The sequence below is a fragment of the Rhipicephalus microplus genome, chromosome 6 (assembly GCF_043290135.1).
Source record: "Rhipicephalus microplus isolate Deutch F79 chromosome 6, USDA_Rmic, whole genome shotgun sequence".
Classification (NCBI taxonomy): Eukaryota; Metazoa; Arthropoda; class Arachnida; order Ixodida; family Ixodidae; genus Rhipicephalus; species Rhipicephalus microplus.
In genome coordinates, this window is record NC_134705.1 from 78,399,334 (window position 1) to 78,416,666 (window position 17,333).

General features: G+C 46.4%; 1 protein-coding gene and 1 pseudogene across 2 annotated transcripts in view; one reads left to right on the forward strand and one right to left on the reverse strand.

Annotated features, from left to right (window-relative positions):
- LOC119168605 (solute carrier family 52, riboflavin transporter, member 3-A) overlaps positions 1-17,333 on the forward strand; it is a 93,715-nt gene that overhangs the window by 34,710 nt on the left and 41,672 nt on the right. The gene's annotated exons all lie outside the window — the stretch shown is intronic.
- Positions 769-14,655, reverse strand: LOC142765325 (uncharacterized; annotated as a pseudogene).

Consider the following 17,333-nt stretch of genomic DNA (forward strand, 5'->3'; position numbering starts at 1 on the left):
TAGCGAAGGCACTCAGTTCCCGAGTGACATTTTAAATCTCGGCATTGCTGCTACATGTCCAAAGCGAATGACATTTCACTTGATGATTTCGATCGCACCACCTTCCTCGTGAGCATTGGGTGAGTAGCGATAAAAAAAATAAACAAGCGTTTACAAGCTTCATACACATCCACTGATAATTAAAAGAATAAATAAGCATATTACACTGCCATTAGATTTCGTTCATTACTCTGTTTCACGACGTTGCAACCAACCGTGTAGCAACTTAAGCCAAAGCTAGTCAGATCTACAGCATAAAAAGAAAATGGCGCCTGGCGCATTTATTTTACAGTGCCTACCAGCTGAAGAGAAGTTCTTAAGCAGTTGTTTGAGTGATAATGGTAAATAAAATACGCGAAAAGTTTCCTTCTAGTCAAATCAACTGTCGTTTTATACAAATACTTCATCAGCTGTGCCCTCGAGAGTACGCATTTCTCAATTGAATGAGTTCTGGCGATGGCATTAGAGGACGAACGGCATTTGGGTGAATGCCAATTCGTTCATCCGTGTGGCACCACGCGAATGGCATTTAATCTGAAAGCATTATAGGAGATAAATGCCATTTTCTCTGCCCGTGTGGCACGAGTATTAAATGCATCCATGCTTACATATTAAAAAGACTTACGTGAAGCAAAGTGTCTGTTGTACTGCATTTTTTTAAGGTTATGGTGTCATTGACACCACACAAACAAGGAAATCCTTTATAGAGCCATTGTCACAACGTTATTTTTTGCAATATCTTTATTTTCATATGGAAAGATCATGATATACACTTTTTGCTTCACAGAAAACTGTACAAGAACAATCAACAAAATGCACAATAAAAGGAACACACACTCGCAAAGGTTCAACATGTGTCTGGATATTTTTATACTTACATATGGAACAAATTTGGTATCGAAAAAAGGAGAGGTACTTTTGAAATAATTTTTCTACAAACGACACCCAAACAACATTCCGGAAAGTTCAAAAGGCCGCCACGTGACCGACAAATTTTTACTCTCGGATATATTCTACCATTTCACTATTTTCAGTGCAGTAAATCAGCACATTTTTTTTTCAATTACATTTGAGATGGTCGCTAAAGTGGCTGGGACATCTGACGTGAAATGACCCAGAAGCAGCTGAGAACAAAACTTAATTTTTTACAAAACCATTCTCAGTTTAAAGCTGTTAGTAAGACTGAAAATCCTCCTCACCCTCCCCCCCCTCAGTATGAACACTTTTTACTTGTTAGCACTTTTAATTGCTTGTTAAATTTCAAACAGAGAGACAATAAAAAATAATTTTGCACAGACCAAGATATATGTGCTAATGTAGCAGAAATGCAAACCACATATGCAACAAAGAGCAAGAAATTTTCAAATGTATAAAATAAATACATTATAAGTTATCAGAATACTACTTTTGATTGATTACACTCATAACAAATGATTGATGAAATGTTCCTGCAGTGCGTGACAACTTCATAACAAAAGCTGCATTTCACATTTGCACAACAAATGTTGAACTGATCAACAGCCTCAACATGTTCCATTCCGGCAACCAAGAATAATTGGACTTTTCGAAGTCATATATGTCTTATAAGCCTTCATTGAACCTAAGTGATTCACGTCTACAATAACTTTCCAGTAAAAAATAAAACACAGGCTTCAAGCTAGACAAGGCCGATATTTTATATTAATGCTTGCCGGGTGTTGATCACAGTACGTCCCTTGTGTTGCCGCATGTACAAAGATCATTGTAAAACTCTGAAAATGATGTCAGTACTTTGTACTCTTGTGTTGCATTCACATTGTACACATGGAAATGTTCATCAAAAGAAACAGTCTCAAGCATATTTACCCAAATGAGAAGAGTTTTGTTTACATAGTATATTCCGCACACGTGAACAAACTTTGGCATGTCATCGAAGGAAATATCTAGGAAAGACAACAACCATCCTTAAGCAACCTTCCAGACACTCTTAGAGAACTTACAGTAAATGAACTTGAGCACTCAAGGCCATGCTCAGAAACAAAGTGCTGCGCACATTCAGAAAGGTGCTCATGCTGCACAGTACTGCAACCAGTCGTGGCAGTACCGTCATCCTCAGGACATATAAGTGTAAAGCTTTGCAAAAACTGATGTCTGAGAGCCAGAGTTCTTGAGAGGTTCTTGCAGTTGTGAATTTTGCGTGAAATGTCCTTAAAGTACTGGTGTTTCGCCTCAAACCGCATTGCCCAGAGAGTACTTAGTGGTCCAAACTTCATTATTAGTGACGGATAGTGAATGAGGTAGTGAACCTTGCAACGAATTGATGAGGATGGAAACAATAATTTGAATTCCAGACAAAAAAAAAGTAAACTTTTCTTTGCAGATAAGCAATATAGCTAGAGGGAATTCTGTCGCACATAATGATGTCTACGATTTCTCGCAAAATAAGGTAAAGCTGCCATACTTCATTTCCAGTAGGAACACACTCACCAACGAAAAGTGCGAGGTGTTGAAAAAAGCAAAACACTTGAGTTGCTGATACTTTCGTGGGTGCTTTGCCTTTCAAGAACCCATTTGACAGAGGCTCCGATTCGTTCCGCACATCATGTGGATCATAACGCCATTGACATATCACCTTGTTAGAGTGAGTAAGGGAAAAAATTTTGTTTGATTAATGATGAAATAATGTGATGCAAGGCAAATGGCAATACACCCTCATGAATGTCATGCCTTAAATCTGGTGGTACATGTTGCGATGAGTCAAAGCCTCTGAACTCGAAGGCAGATGTTTCCCTAACGCCATACAATGACGCAGTGGGAAGCCCTGCCCTCAGCATATCTAAATGCTTTTGGTGGTCATTTGGCATTCGAAGAATAAAGTCACTTTCTAAAAACTTGTGGTTCAGTTCATGGCGCAATGCCATGCAAAACCTGCATATTCTGCCATGACTGAATGAACACTTAAAGCCTCCTACTCGGTGGCTGGACAAGTTATCCCCAGTGAAAATAAAGACTGAACCTTTAAGCATATTTTCACCCACCTTAATGCCCTGTTCTAATTCCTTTACATCCGCAATTAGTGGAGCTAATATTTTTGAAAAGCCGTAGGAAGACACATATTAGGGAGACACAAAAGCAAGGTCACCACTGAGAGTGGTGACCTTGCTTTTGCAACAAAATTTAGGACTGAAAAATAGACAGCTGTCATTTTGTGTATCCCTCTTTTGCTACCTAATGGGTTACACACCTCGAATTTGTCGCTGTAGAGTTGTATACTTAATTTATATTTGTCCCCGCTAAAGTAAGCATGCTCTTGAAACTCAGTGCCTTCAAAAATAGAGCACAAGTAATTTTCTTTTTAGTGGTAGCTGTTGAAGTCACTAGACAGGTCAGAATTCTATAGGACGCATTTCAGCACATCACAGAGGGGGACATACGCGATAGTGTGTTTTCCATGCATGTCTGTTCCAAGCAGTATTGTACGAGGCTCTACAACAGGAAAATGGGTCCGCCAATATCTCAAGTGCTTTGCTTTTATGAGGAGTCTGTTTAGCTGCTGCTTGCACTCCACTTTACGACTGGCAGCCAGAGTACACGTGCAAAGCTGTTCATCATCTAGCATCACTTGCATCAAGGAAATAACATCGTTCGCTATTTCGTTCAAGGAGGTTTCTGGAAGGTGTCTCGCTTCTTTCCACTTGAGAAGCAGTGCTGCCAATTGATTGACATAATCAGTGGGACAGGGACTTGATTCAGATAGTTCAGAATCAATTACCACTTCTTCTTGGGCTTCTGATTCTTCCATCGGTGAATCATTTTCGCTTCTTTGCTCTACTTGCTGCGGAATGGTCTCAGTGGGCTGTGTTTCATCCTCAAGCAGCTCGGCGTGCTTTCTGTACACATGTCTTTTGTAAGAAAAAAACAGCCTAAACGTTTTCATGCAGCCACCTAAGCCACACAGCCAATTGCTTTCATGCCCATGAACCGTGCGAAGATGTCTGAAGAGTGCCTTGAGCGAGACCTTAGGACACGAACATCTGGAGCAGCGAAAGTAGCGAACGCCTGGCATCTGAAAAGAAATCGGCGTTTTTTTTAACTAAGAGCGTCATAGGGAAGCAATGCTCAGCAGAGAATAACTAACTTACTGTATTAGTATTTGTAGTCTCATGCAAAAATTCTGGAATTCACTGAGTTCCTTAAACTAACGTTAAGGAATAACAAACACTTCTCCTACATGAAGACCTCCTATAATTCAATTTATCCACTCCTCGTTCACACTAAGTTACTCAATTCGTTTTTTCACAGCCCAGTTACTTAAAATTTTCTGTGCGCCGGAGTATACTGATGTGAGAGCGACAGCAGTTAGCAGGCCGCTGCAACCTTTGCATTTTTTTTTCATTCCCCCTTGTTCTTCTTTTTTGAAAAATCAGCCGGTACTAACCGTTCTACTTTGAGGTGGCGGCTTTAGATAGTGCCACGCCTTCGCGTCTATAGCCGCCTATACAGCTCACGATAGCACATATATATATATATATATATATATATATATATATATATATATATATATATATATATTGTAAGGACGAGAAATAAGACACAACGCCTTTGCTGCAGGCCGGCTGTTCTTATTCTGCTTCGTCTTCCTCGGCTTCCTCCTAGCATGCGAGTCTGTGCCAGAGAGAGTTCCAGTTTCGGTTTTCGTCATTACACTCGGCCATGACTGCTAGCGCGCAAAGGGCAATTTTCTCTGGAGGGCGGCACTGGGAGTGCCGTGGTAGTCTGTCATGTGCACGCCTCGAGCTGTCCTGTGGAACTGTCCTGTACTCTGGTGGACGACCCTGGCTGTGTCGAGGTGGTCGCTGCAGGTCGCGTCCGCGCGGCAAGTTAATGTAGTCACCTGGAGAATGTAAACCCAGCAGGTGATACTGGCTGGTGCGGAGTGATCGCATTGGTGGCGGACCATCGCGATGACTACCCCTTCGCTGCTTGGATGACATTGCAGGGACACCAGTATGCAGTACTGCGGCCCACACTGAGCGGGGACGCCTGCGTTGTTCAGAGCGAGGGAAGGTACGATGGGCTATATCGATAGATATCAGCGACATCGCTGTGTAGACTTTGCGCGTAGACTTGCGACGCAAGTCGTGCTCTAGCGTCTTCGCTGATGCACTGCTGGTCGAAGTGGAGGTTTTTGCCAATCCGTCACGTGCGTTCATGTCGACATGGCCAGTTGCCTCGCCATCCGGAGCAACCGTGAACTGCACCGGAATGACTTCGATGGCATCCTCCTCAGGTGGAGTAGGCACTTGTGGCTCGTTAGGGGAGACGGCATTTGGCAAGTTACGAGCGTCCACGCACTCGGCCAATGACGGCAAAGGTGGCAGGGGATGGTGCGGCTCCTTACTATGGGTCAAAGGTAATTGTGTGTCAGGTGTCGACGCGGAGTCAGAGATCTGCCCGGAGGAGTACACCGTCCAGCTTGTCTCGATGATTGCCGCAGGGTACTCTGGGAAGCTGTCCGGGGAGGGGGCACGCGGCACAGCTGTAGGGGGGCGCGGCGCCTCGTGAGGTTGATCTCCGAGGTAGGGCAGGTTGGCAGAGGGTGCAGCTGCCTCGTCGTTGTGCTTCTCAATAGCCCCTTGCTCGGTAGTGGCGAGGGTAGAATGAGAGGTAGCAGTGAGGTCAGACTCAATTCTTCCAAACGCAGCAATGAGCTTGGCGCTCCAGTCCGCCCAGGACTGCTGCCGCACGCCTTCGTACCTGTGCCACGCAGCAGCAGGATTTTGAAGGCGGTCTAAGGCCACGCACCACTTCTGATTGTCGCTCCATCCCTTGCGAGCTCCGAGAGCATTGATGGTAGCCACCCAATCGACGGCATCGTCCTGGAAGCCGCGAAACTCGGGTAGCTCGGAGGCAGCCGGTGGTGGTGTCACGGCAGGCGAAGCTCCAGAAAATAGCGACGCCACACAGCCAAGTTGGTGTGAAAGAGCCGCGAGAGTATACTGGAGCTTGCTGCGGCTCTCGGGGGAAGTTGTTGAATGGTCTTGCGAGGCGGCCGCGGCCAACGCCTCATCGATAATGTGAAGTCCCGGCAAGGCAGCAGGGAATATCGCAGAACTCGACGCTGTCAGGGCGCCGACCTCGAGGCGGAGTCGCGCAATGGTGCGCGAAAGCTCGGTGGCACTCTCGGGCGGCCCACATGCGGAGCCAGTGGGGACGTGTTCCCCGATCAGCGTACTCACTGCTGTGGTACCCTCGGCCGAGGGAGCTTGAACAGCACCCCTGAGCGGCTGAGGTGCCGATGAAGCACTGAGCAGGACGTTGTCGCAGTGGGAAGCGTGAACGGCATTCCCGGTCAACGACAGGCCATGTACTGTCGTGGTGGGGCCGGGGCAAGCCTGCCCAGGAGCCATCGAGAAGGCCTGGACGCCGTCCCCGAATGGCGGCACAGGTGCTCCCGGCTGCAGGAGGGCTGTCGGCTCCATGATCGAGGAAGCGTGAACAGCGTTTTTACGATGAGAGAACCACGCTGCCGATGATCCACGAGGGTACGGACAGGTGGCTTGTGCCGCAGGGTTCACTTGTGGACCTGTGCTCACGGCACAATCCGTGGCGAAGGACGCGTAGACGGTGTCCCTTTTCATGAAGAAATACCGGTGATGGGTATACTAGAGCCGCCGAGGAGGCCTTGGCGCCATCCCCGAACGGTGGTGTCAGTGGCGGCAGGTGAACAGCTGCCGAGGAGGGCTTGACGCCGTCCTCAAGCGACGCTTACCGCGGCTGCACGTCGGCGGGCGTTCTGGATGACGAAGCCGGGACGTAAGCCGTTTTCTTCGTCGACTGCGCCATTGTAAGGACGAGAAATAAGACACAACGCCTTTGCTGCAGGCCGGCTGTTCTTATTCTGCTTCGTCTTCCTCGGCTTCCTCCTAGCATGCGAGTCTGTGCCAGAGAGAGTTCCAGTTTCGGTTTTCGTCATTACAATATATATATATATATATATATATATATATATATATATATATATATATATATCTGCGGTGGCTCATCGCATACACACCGACGGAACTTCTATTGTCCGTCGTCGACCATACCGTGTGTTTCTTCCAGCGAACGCGAGATCATCGACAAGCACGTTGCTGATATGCTCAAGCAAAACATCATCCGCCCCTCCTCAAGCCCTTGGTCGTCACCTGTCGTTCTCGTAAAAAAAAGAGACGGTTCGGTATGATTCTCCGTTGACTACCGCGCATTATACAAAGTAACCAGAAAAGACGTATATCCCTTGCTTCGCATTGATGATGCCTTGGATTCCTTACAAAAAGCGGAATATTTTTCGAGCCTTGACCTGCGCTCCGGTTATTGTCAAATTTCGATGCACGAGGATGACAAGAAAAAAACTGCCTTTGCCACACCCGATAAGCTTTACGAATTTGATGTCATGCCTTTCGGCCTCTGCAATGCGCCAGCAATGTTTGAACGACTGATAGACACTCTACTGCGGGGCCTTAAGTGGAAAACATGCTTATGTTACCATGACGACATCGTCATATTTTCTTGAACATTCGAACAACACTCGCAGCACCTAGATGAAGTTCTGACGTGTCTCGCAGCTGCTGGCCTTCAGCTCAACACCAAGAAGCGCCACTTTGCTAGCTAAAGTATTAAAGTACTCGGACATCTCATCAGCAAAGATGGAATCCGGGCTGATCCCGACATGATTACTGCCATTCTTCACTTCCCGGTACCTCAACGCGTCAAAGAGCTCCGAAGCTTTCTTGGCCTTGCGTCGTACTTCCGGCGCTTTATACGAGACTTCGCCACCATTGCTGTACCACTTCACTAACTCCTTTCTTCAGGAGCGTCATACGTATGGTCGGACGAATGCCAAATGGCTTTTGACACCTTGAAACGTGCCCTCACGTCTGAGCCAGTGCTTTGTCATTTCGATAACGCCGCACCCACTCTCCTCCATACCGATGCCAGCGGACACGGACTCAGCGCTGAACTTCTGCAACGAACAGAGCGGTATGACGAACGTGTGATCGCATACGCAATTCGCACCCTCGCAGCAGCAGAGAAAAACTACACCATCACCGAGCAGGAGTGTCTCGCCGTTGTCTGGGCCATCCAGAAGTTTCGACCATATCTTCACGGCCGCCACTTTACCGTCGTCACTGACCACCACCACGCTTTGTGCTGGCTGTCGACGTTGAAGAATTTCTCTGGACGTCTCGGTCACTGGATACTTCGTCTCCAAGAATACGAGTTTGACGTTATCTACAAATCCGGCAAGAAACACAACGATGCCGATGCCCTTAGCCTCTGTCCTTTACAATCCTCATCAGGCACTCCTTGCCTGTCGCCAACTGTGAGTGAACCATCAAAGTGTCTCCGTCAGTTCATTCACTCGCCGCTGTCGATCTTCTTTCTACCTTCAACAACGACACGTTTGCATCCCACCAACGCAGCGACACTTACTGTCGCTCTATAATGCAGCGCCTTCAAGGCTCCTCTCGTCCTCCCAACGCTCGCGCCCATCGACAGCTGCGGAACTTCAAGACTGAAAACTCAATCCTTTACCGCTTTGTCTTCCACCCCGAAGGACAGCACTGGGTTCCTGTTGCTCCTCGTTCCCTAAAGGCGCAGATTTTAGAGCCGTTTCACGATGACCCCAAGGCTGGTCATTTCGCTTTTCAAAAAACATATGAACGCATCCACAATTGTTTTGCCTGGCCTGGCCTTTCCAACTGCGTAGCACGATATGTTGCGTCATGCTCGCTATGCCAACGCCGCAAGCGACCCACTTCCTCCCCGGCCGGTCTTCTACAACCTCTTCCGTGTCCTGGCGCTCCCTTCGATGTCATTGGCATTGACTTCTACGGGCCGCTACCAATATCAGCTAGCGGCAAGCGCTGGATTGTCACAGCAGTTGACCACTTAGCAAGGTACGCCGAAACAGCTGCACTTCCTTCAGGATGAGCAGAGGACATTGCCACATTTTTTCTGGAGGCAATCTTTCTAAGACATGGTGCACCACGCATCTTATTGATCGATCCTGGCAAGGCATTTCTCTCGAAACTACTCGAACAAGTCCTCCACGCATGTAATGCGATTCATATGACGACATCCAGCTACCATTCCCAGACTAACGGCCTCACAGAGCGCTTCCATCGAACTTTGACCAACATGATATCTATGTATGTGACGCTATGATGAATCGGAGACGTGGCCCAGCTCATACTCCATGTTTATTCTACTCCGACTTCTTCTTTCTCGGCTTCTACCAATCATCGCTTCATACGTCACACGATTCCCCCTCCCCCCGAAAAAAGGCATGGATTACGAACAAGGAAAAGTACACAAGGAGAGTTTGAGAAGTCACAAATGTCAAAATGCACAATTGGTTTCATGGCCCCGTGGTGTTCCGTAACCTCGCAAAGCTTCACGAAAGAGTGCAGCAGTCCGGTTAATGCAGGCGTTCTGGTGGGCGAGGCTGATGGTTGCGTCCTGGATAACACAAGAATGCTTTGGACGTGGAGATAGCGGAAATCGCAGCTGGCATTGTTGTGAAGAACAAACGAGGTTCGAACGCCTTGCAGAATGGACAGTTCGGATATCGTAGGCATGGAATTCTTCGTCTTGGCACAGGTCGTGCAGGCAGCTTGCGTGCGCGTTGATCGAGGTTGATTGGGTGCTGCCTGTGTTTCTGCCGAGTACAAGGGGTGCTTTTGTGGCTTTTGGAGATTTTCCTATGGCGATGTCGCAGATGGTTTGATGGAAGGCACATTCTTGATCTTTGGTGGAGAATGTATCCACGACGATGGGTCTTTTTGCAATGTTCTTTGAGCCTTAAAAGTGGTTTCGATGAGGTTTGCTTTCGTTGTTGACAATGTTGAAGTATACGTTGACGTGTTAGTTTCTTGGTTTCGTCGACTTGCTTGTGGTGTGACATTGATCGTGCTGTGTCAGGATTCTTAGCAAGTCCTTCGCAGGCTTCAACGACGTAAACCAATGCAGATGTTTCCGGCACAAAACAATGTGCGGGGTTTCGTGCACTTGAATCTTCTGTATTCATAAATCGTTCATTGTTGGTGGTTGCCTGAAGATTACTAGTGTCATCAGAAGTCGCACCTGTGCTTTTGTTTTCATTGTTGGCAGTGCGGTTGCATACAGGATTCACGTCACTTCGATCTTGTAATTGATTAACACTAGACGCTTCTGCAGAAGACTTTCCTTCACAAGATGCTGATTGTGAATGCTTCTGTCTTTGTGGCACTGCTGAGGTGAATGCCAAGTCAGTTTGCAAAGTACGCATGTGGCATGAGGTATTAAATGCATCTCGGTCATCAATAGCAGATTCAATTCTTTTATGCAACAGTGAGTTGAGCATTGGTGATATATCCGCGGATGAGGAACCAGGTGGAAGGTTGGGAACACGACCACGTGGTCTTTTCGTGAGCATGTGGCTAACTTCACCTGACGGGAATTGTACATTCATGCTCTGTACTCGAGTGCGTGAAGGCTGCTTATGACTGCGATGACTGAGTTTAATGCACTGAGAGTGCGTGGGCTAATCGAATCTTCACTATAGTTTTCAAACCAGATGATCATTCCTTCTTTTATCTTTTGCCAAGACTCGTCGTTGTCGAATATGTGGGTGACGTAAAACTTAAATGCCTCACCGGTGACATAGTCGCTGAAGTTCGTAACCATCTCCCGTTCCGACCAAGATGCAGCGGTAGCGTGGAGCTCGAACAGGTCGAACCAGTCCTGTACAGGTCCATCGTCCGCTGCTCCGGTGTACTTGGGGATGGGAAGGTCGGTCGATGGTTCTGCCATGATGCCGGTAACTGCTTGCGCTTGAGATCACCTCTTCTGTGGTCGATATTCAGTTGAGGCGTATTGCCGGTGGCTTCGTGAATGATGTGTGGCTGACGAGCGGCGGCCAGGTCTTCATCCTGTCGACTTGCGTGACGCTATGATGAATCGGAGACGTGGCCCGGCTCATAATCCATGTTTATTCTACTCCGACTTCTTCTTTCTCGGCTTCTACCAATCATCGCTTCATACGTCACATGAATATCAACGCCGACCACACCAACTGGGATACCATCCTGCCATTCGTGACTTTTGCGTACAATACCGCTACGCAGCGCACCACGGGCTATTTTTGACGTCCCTGTGAACTCGTCATCGTCATCGAGGGAGCACTTAATCCCTTGCCTGGCCGATTGTCGCCGACGCGCCCACCTCAATACACAGGCAAGCAAACAAGAGCGGAAGACTCGCTACGATGGCGTCCACCGCGTAGTTCACTTAAATACTGGAGACGAAGTACTGTTGTGGACCCCAACGCGGGTTCCCGGCTTGTGTGATAAGTTTCACTCACGTTTCATCGGCCCCTACGCTATAGTCGAGCAGACGTCTCCTGTTAAATATCGAGTAACCCCTGCTGCCATGCCTTCCGACGGCCGTTTTCGTGGTACGGAGGTTTTTCACGTGTCACGCTTAAAACCATTCGTGCGCCGTACACCACCGTCATAAACAGCGGCCTAATTGGCCGCTTCCGCGCGAGGGGAAATTAGCGTAAGCACAATATTGACAACGTTTGACCTTCATCTTCTTCATCTGTATATAATCATCATCACGAAAAACGTCGTCTTCATTCGAAGGGTTGATCAGGCGATTCGGCCTAATAAACGCCGTCGAGACTCCAACGCTGCTACTGTCCTACAATATATATATATATATATATATATATATATATATATATATATATATATATATATATATATATATATATATATATATATATATATATATATATATATATATGTATATATATATATATATTTATATATATATATATATATATATATATATATATATGTGTGTGTGTGTGTGTGTGTGTGTGTGTGTGTGTGTGTGGGTGTGTGTGTGTGTGTGTGTGTGTGCGTATAACACCAATAAATGCACTTATCATACAACATTATGTTCGGGGCAGCTTTCTCCGGCAAAAGTCATCGGTTGCTGCTTGGTAGACGCTGCTTGGCGGAAATGAGATGACTTTATGAAATGCGATGGCTTGGACGGGCTGGGCCATCAGCCCGTTCACCCCGGCCCGCGCCTTTGTAGCCGAACACCGCCACCATCACCCAAAGCTCCTCGCAGAAAACCCAGGAAACCCCCCCCCCCCCTACAAACCGAGGAGAGGAGAGCGGGGGCGAGGGGCGAACCCTACCCGACATAGGCTGCGACGAACCTTAGAACTACCCCCCTAGACGAACTGTGCGCACGCGTAAGGCTACAGCAAGCTAAATCAAGCTGTCGATGGAAAATATGGTACCGTCATCGAGCTTGATCACAGGGCTAAATAAAAAATAATTAGCAGAGAAGGAAAGGTAGGCCGGTTAACCAGTCTACGATAACTAGTTTGCTACACTAAACCTAGGATGGGGATGAAAAAATTGTTATGTGGCTATGCTTAGCCCGCTGAAAAACAGGAAAAAGATAGTTCAAATTCCTTAATTTTTCCGTGCAACTGCCTCAGATCCCAAGGAAAAAATATTTGTGCATCCAGGAACTACCTGGGGTCATATTCGCTAACGGCAAACCTGTCATAAGTACGAAATTATTATTTAAGCCGGCTGTCTGCGAAAAAGCACCCTTCCAAAATATTAAAATATGATTTCTATGATACCTTATCATACGACTTTTGAAATAAGAAGCACACAGTCATGCGATACAGCCATCAGCCTTGCCAATTATTCTGCACCACGCAACAATCAAGGCGAAAGGCCACTCATCGAAACGAAACTTTACCGCCGGTGGCATCAGCAAGAGCGAAGCAAACAATCATCACCTGAAGACGTATCTATATGACATCGTCATAACGCCACGAATCACTAATATTTGTGACGCTACATGATTATGTCTGCAACACATGATCGCTTCTTCTAAAGTAGGCCGATGAGGGAGAGAGCGCAAAATCCAGGTGACGTGCAGAAAGCTTGTGCCTTTGATTCTCAAAACAGCGCAAAACTACGTTAGAGGCACGCAGAAATCTTTCGGAGGCTAAAGCGAACAAATAAGGAACCGTGTGGGTTTTTTATATATATACCACGGTCCTGACCTCTCACAGTATTTTGCGACAGAAGCTCAATTTCCACCACAATGAATGTATCGAACAAAATGATAAGCGCTATTAGAAAAGGCTTCACGTTCTAAGCTTCGTCGAAAAACCTGTACCGCCGTGACCTAAGACGGTAATATCGAACGATACCTTTTTCTGTGCTGGTGCCTTTTTTTACTCTTCCCTAATCACCAGCGATCCAAGCGATGGCCAACCTGTAATATTATCAACGGTGCCAGCCATGCACGAGGAAAGGAAAAGCAAATAATCGAGCATGTCAAGTTTCAGGAAATTACCCAGAGTCTAATGTCGTCTAGGTACAAAATATGACCAATGAAATCCTTGGCGTCGTGCACGATTACAGCGCGAACCTAAACATACGCCTTCAACCTCGACTTTTTTCCTGAATTATGAAAGCTACGAGGGCAAAATCGACATTAAAATTTTCAGAGCGATATTATTCAATATAAACATATTATTTGCTTTAGTCTCAATTATGCATCAAGGCAACACGTGAGAAATGAAGTTGTGGTACCTGATTATAAGAAATAAAGTTGTGGTACCCAATTATATTACAACACAAACAAAGGCAGTACACCTTCAGTGGCAGTGAAACTAAACACAAGTTATTTGCGTCGTATGTCTGCAACGGCCAGCAAGCATGCGCGATTGTGCACGCACGCGATTGTAGTATGTTCACGCGTCGGACTGCGAGAGGTTGTGGATACATTATACAACTGACAGGAAGTATGCGACACACCTGCAAACAAACGAATCTCTTCTACTGCGACGATGCACGGCACAGACAAGATGGAGTCTATATATTGCTTACGGGCTTCGCAGTGAAATTACACAATACAAAACTTGCAATTGCACAGAACTAATGTGTTTCAATAACCATCACAATGTCTTCATTTAACCGCGAATGATATGGGAACGTGATGCGGCTAAAGCAAACAAAAGAATCAGCTCACGAATTCGGCGCATCTCTGACAATGGAACCCAAGAGCAGCGCGTAACGAGAAGCGAAGGTTGGCGTTGACACCTTTTTGATTCGTACTTCAGTCGATTATTAGTGCTCCTCTATCTAGTACTCAAAGATAACCACTTACCTCTGAAGTGTTGATTGGGATTCAACAGCCACGACGAGCGCACGCCGTTCTCACGCGCTACTCGAATATGGGATGTGCTTTATAAAGAAGGAGACGCCGCCATTACCACTTCCTTTCGGGAGCGCTGTTAGCACGACCACGGCGGCTGGCCCTTCTTTTTTACTTCTTTCTCCGGCGGCCGTGGCTGGGCAGAGCGCCTTCGGGAAGAGGGGACGAAAGATGTAAGGAGACGAGAGAGAAAGAGTGGCAACGTCTTTGAATGGTTACATTCGCTTGCAAGTGACGACTCCGGCAGCAGACCCGTCAGAGAGAGATAGTGTCCATGCAGGCATGGTTTAACCCCTGTCCCTCTCCGCCCCCTCGAATTCAATGTAGTGAAGCGAGCGTGGAGGGAGATACCATTGCATAGAAGGTGCCATGCTTCCGAACTCTCTCAACATCTCTTTCCACAGCCGCGAGCTTTCACTCCTCCGCACGGAGGAATGCTCCTCCGTCTGTACTCGTGAGTGCGCGCCATTTTGATAACTGCGCCGTTGAAAACCTGACTCTCGCGCCGTTCGCTGAGTGCTGAAGCGTTTGAATAGTATTTGGCGTGCATTTTTTTCACTCCCGCTGAGGACTTTAGGACGTCAATTTTGTGCGCGGTGTCATCCGAGATGCCGCCGATTCGTTGTCTGTTGACTGTACTGCACATTCAGATAAAGCGGACGTACGACTTCGAAGAAGGTTCCGTGGTCGCCCTCAAACATACGATTGCCACATGTCCTGTTCTTGGGTCGCAAGTACAACTGTCTTGCAGCAAATTTCAGGTAAGTGACTGCTTATTTGTTCAACTGTGTTTTGTTGAGAGCGATAAGTGCTTTTAATCTTTTTTGAAAGCTGAGGCCCGTTTTTTTATTATTTTTTTTTTGCTACGAGCTGCAAGCTTGCAAAGTTGCGTATTTAAAGGCTAGGGATGTGCGCTTCTGTACTATTGTTAGTGGGGCCCGGTTTGCCGAAACAGTGTTGCTGAGAGGAAAACTAAGCGTGCAATTTTTCGTATTACTTTAAGACTCATGCGTTTTTGTTGTCTGTCTCATACATGTGTACGCGCGCCCGAATCGACAGTATGTCGAAAGGCAACTATTGTTTCGCGTATCGACATCGTAGCTAGGCCTCACTAGATGCTTGTCAATGGTCGCAAGCCTTGTGTTCACGTTCTGTCTACATTAACCTCTCCTTGATGTAATTTAACTCACCCCTTCCACACACAACAAAAAAAAACGTGTTGACACTCGAGATAACATCGGCTGCAATGTGGCCGAACGAGTTCGCCGTGCACTTTTGAGCTTAGTTCGCTGAGCATGCGGCTGAACTACACTCGCATCAACAAAGTTCGTTGATTTTGAACGTTTGGCAGCGCGCATGACTTTTCGTAGAATGCACAAATAAAGCACGAGAACGTGGTGAGGCGCTTGCTTTAATATTTTCAAGAATGTCACTTTTGTTCTTATCGTACACAAGCGTGTGTTATCCTCGATATCGTCGTTCTCGAGTGTTTTGTATTGTTGAATTAACATAGCGTGCATGATGTGAGTTGTGGAGTCGTCTCAAGTGTACGTGAGGGGAATTTCAGAGTGAGGGGATTAGTCGAAAATTCATTTCGGGTGAAGATGCCTATGCGTACCTGGGTGCGTGTTTGTGTGTGTGCGCGCGCGTGCGTGCGTGCGTGTGTGTGTGTGTGTGTGTGTGCGTGTGTGTGTGTGTGTGTGTGTGTGCGTGCGTGTGTGTGTGCGCGCGCGTGCGTGTGTGCGTGTGTGTGTGTGTGTGTGTGTGTGTGTGTGTGTGTGTGTGTGTGTGTGTGTGTGTGTGTGTGTGTGTGCGTGTGTGTGTGTGCGTGCGTGCGTGCGTGCGTGCATGCAAGGCATTCCGGAGGCCGTGTCTCCAACAGGCCATGCGTGGTGGCAGCTGAGCCGTGTCTTCGCGATCTAGGAACATAAAATAGTAATGGTAGTGAACAAACCCTCATACATCTTTTTCAGTTCATTGACAATTTACCGGGATGGTTTGCTGGTAATGGTTCCTCTGTTCAATGAACTTGTCGACCTCGCTACTGAAGACAGCATACCTGATATGTTGAAAATCGTTCTTATGGCACAGCAAGAAAGTAGCGCGAAACAAGCGCCGTCATGTTCATCGTCACAGGTAAATTTTCTGAGTTTTATGTTCCTATTGTTCATTATTATTAAGAATTAATGCTCTTTTATAAATACTTAAATTATCAGCTATTTAGTTTTGATGATCGGTTGCAACTGTTGGCGCGAGAGATTTTTGGCAGTGAGAGCAAAACGGCACGAAATGTCAGAGTTTGTTACCAGCTGATGTCATTCTAGATGTCACCAACTCCAAGTTATGCGGAGGTTTTTCCAAGTCCGATGTTAAGTCCTAACGCCTGATGCTCTTCTGTAGATTAATTGTCGAATATGGTACAAATCTTTTGCGGATGTTACGATCTAGCTGCTTTTTAGTTTTACCGGCTTATGTTGATTTAAATACATTTTGTTGGAATATTAATTACGGCTAGGGACACGTATGCTGTGGGTGAAAGAGGAAGTGTGATTGTGAGCAGCAAGGCAGGGGGACTTGAGTCAAGCACAGTGTTTCTTCGCGGAAGGTGCGGGTGAAATCGGTGTTGTGGAATATCAGGTAATGAATGAATAAATTTTGAAGTATTTTATTTAAAGTATTATTTAAGTTTAAAGTTTTTTATTGAAGAAATTGTTTTATTATCTGCGCTTTTCGCGCGCTGGCATGCAAGGCCCTGGTTATCTTTTTTTTTTTTGCGTGCGACACAACCTTGAACAAGCTCTCGCGCAATTGTAGGAGGGTGCCTTTTTTTTTAAACATTGCAGTTTTTTTTAAAGTCTATGATACGCTGGTTTCTGTCGTTTTCGCACAAACTCGATGCCGAAGCGAACATAACTTTCTGCAGCTAAAATGATGACCACGTGACAAACTTAAAATTGTTCAATTAGCATTTTAATTATGGGCTTTAGTGCCGTATATATCAAAGTTCTAGTGGGAAATCAAAA